Below are 3,373 nucleotides of genomic sequence, written 5' to 3'. Positions count from 1 at the left end.
ATGGAGGAGCGTGGCAATCCTGCAGGGCTTCGCCAAGCACCTACGGGAGAGGAGGAGGTGTCACGGGAGGGAGGGAGGCGCCAAGGGCTCAGGTATGGATGCCCTCCCTCCCCTCCACTATATATAGGGGCAGGGGAGAAGGGGGAGGCGCAGCCTTGCCCCTTACTCCAAGAAAGGGGTGCGGCTAAGGAGGGGGGAGGAGTCCATCCTCCCCAAGGCACCTCGGAGGTGCCTTCCCCCTTTAGGACTCTCCCCTTTTTCCTTTATCTTGGCGCATGGGCCTCTAGGGGCTGGTGCCCTTGGCCCATGTAGGCCAAGGCGCACCCCCTACAGCCCATGTGGCCCCCCGGGGCAGGTGGCCCCACCCGGTGGGCCCCCGGGACCCTTCCGGTGGTCCCGGTACAATACCGATGACCCCGAAACTTGTCCCGATGGCCGAAACAGGACTTCCTATATATAAATCTTTACCTTCGGACCATTACGGAACTCCTCGTGACGTCCGGGATCTCATCCGGGACTCCGAACAACATTCGGTAACCACATACAAGCTTCCTTTATAACCCTAGCGTCATCAAACCTTAAGTGTGTAGACCCTACGGGTTCGGGAGACATGCAGACATGACCGAGACGTTCTCCGGTCAATAACCAACAGCGGGATCTGGATACCCATGTTGGCTCCCACATGTTCCATGATGATCTCATCGGATGAACCACGATGTCAAGGACTCAATCGATCCCGTATACAATTCCCTTTGTCTAGCGGTATTTTACTTGCCCGAGATTCGATCGTCGGTATCCAATACCTTGTTCAATCTCGTTACCGGCAAGTCACTTTAGTCGTTCCGTAACACATCATCCCGTGATCAACTCCTTGGTCACATTGCGCATATGATGATGTCCTACCGAGTGGGCCCAGAGATACCTCTCCGTTTACACGGAGTGACAAATCCCAGTCTCGATCCGCATAAAACAATAGATACTTTCGGAGATACCTGTAGTGCACCTTTATAGTCACCCAGTTATGTTGTGACGTTTGATACACTCAAAGCACTCCTACGGTATCCAGGAGTTACACGATCTCATGGTCAAAGGAAGAGATACTTGACATTGGCAAAGCTCTAGCAAACGAACTACACGATCTTTGTGCTATGCTTAGGATTGGGTCTTGTCCATCACATCATTCTCCTAATGATGTGATCCCGTTATCAACGACATCCAATGTCCATAGCCAGGAAACCATGACTATCTGTTGATCACAACGAGCTAGTCAACTAGAGGCTCACTAGGGACATATTGTGGTCTATGTATTCACACGTGTATTACGATTTCCGGATAATACAGTTATAGCATGAATAAAAGGCAATTATCATGAACAAGGAAATATAATAATAATACTTTTATTATTGCCTCTAGGGCATATTTCCAACAGTCTCCCACTTGCACTAGAGTCAATAATCTAGTTCACATCGCCATGTGATTAACACTCACAGGTCACATCGCCATGTGACTAATACCCAAGAGTTTACTAGAGTCAGTAGTCTAGTTCACATCACTATGTGATTAACACTCAATGAGTTTTATGTTTGATCATGTTTCTTGTGAGAGAGGTTTTAGTCAACGGGTCTGAACCTTTCAGATCCGTGTGTGCTTTACAAATCTCTATGTCATCTCCTAGATGCAGCTACCACGTTCTATTTGGATCTATTCCAAATAACTGTTCTACTTGGAGCTATTCTAAATTGTTGCTCCATTATACGTATCCGGTCTCTCTACTCAGAGCTATCCGGATAGGTGTCAAGCTTGCATCGTCGTAACCTTTACGACGAACTCTTTATCACCTCCATAACCGAGAAAATTCCTTAGTCCACTAATTACTAAGGATAACTTTGACCGCTGTCCTGTGAGCCATTCTAGGATCACTCTTGTACCCCTTGACTGACTCATGGCAAGGCACACTTCAGGTGCGGTACACAGCATAGCATACTGAAGAGCCTACGTCTTAAGCATAGGGGACGACCTTCGTCCTTTCTCTCTATTCTGCCGTGGTCGAGCTTTAAGTCTTAACTTCGTACCTTACAACTCAGGCAAGAACTCCTTCTTTGACTGGTCCATCTTGAACACCTTCAAGATCATGTCAAGGTATGTGCTCATTTGAAAGTATTATTAAGCATTTTGATCTATCCTTATAGATCTTGATGCTCAATGTTCAAGTAGCTTAATCCAGGCTTTCATTGAAAAACACTTTCAAAATAACCCTATATGCTTTCCAGAAATTCTACGTCATTTCTGATCCATAACAATATGTCAACAACATATACTTATCAGAAATTCTATAGTGCTCCCACTCACTTCTTTGGAAATACAAGTTTCTCATAAACTTTGTACAAACCCAAAATCTTTGATCATCATCAAAGCATACATTCCAACTCCGAGATGCTCACTCCAGTCCTTAGAAGGATCGCTGGAGCTAGCATACCTTTTAGCATCCTTAGGATCGACAAAACTTTTCTGATTGTATCACATACAACCTTTCCTTACAAAAACTGGTAAGGAAACTTGTCTTGACATCCATCTGCCAGATTTCATAAATGCAGCCAATGCTAACATGATTCCGACGGACTTTAAGCATCGCTACGGATGAGAAAATCTCATCGTAGTCAACTCCTTGAACTTGTGAAAAATTCTTCGCCACAAGTCGAGCTTCATGGACGGTGACATTACCATCCACGTCCGTCTTCTTCTTAAAGATCCATTTATCTCAATGGCTTGCCGATCAACGGGCAAGTCCACTAAAGTCCATGCTTTGTTCTGATACATGGATCCTACCTCGGATTTCATGGCTTCTAACCATTTGTTGGAATTTGGGCCCACCATCGCTTCTCCATAGCTCGTAGGTTCATTGTTGTTTAGCAACATGACCTTCAGGATCACCTTACCACTCCGAAGTAGTACGTGTCCTTGTCGTCCTACGAGGTTTGGTAGTGACTTGATCCGAAGTTTCATGATCAATATCATAAGCTTCCACTTCAATTGGTGTAGGTGCCACGGGAACAACTTCCTGTGCCCTGCTACACACTGGTTGAAGTGATGGTTCAATAACCTCATCAAGTCTCCACCATCCTCCCACTCAACTCTTTCGAGAGAAACCTTTCCTCGAGAAAGGACCCGATTCTAGAAACAATCCCTTATTGCTTTCGGATCTGAATTAGGAGGTATACCCAACTGTTTTGGGTTTCCTATGAAGATGCATGTTATCCGCTTTGGGTTCGAGCTTAATCCTGAAACTTTTTCACATAAGCGTCGCAGCCCCAACCTTTAAGAAACGACAACTTAGGTTTCTCTAAACCATAATTCATACGGTGTCATCTCAACG

Source organism: Triticum dicoccoides, chromosome 3A (assembly GCF_002162155.2).
Source record: "Triticum dicoccoides isolate Atlit2015 ecotype Zavitan chromosome 3A, WEW_v2.0, whole genome shotgun sequence".
NCBI classification, from domain to species: Eukaryota; Viridiplantae; Streptophyta; class Magnoliopsida; order Poales; family Poaceae; genus Triticum; species Triticum dicoccoides.
This window is presented reverse-complemented; position numbering follows the sequence as displayed.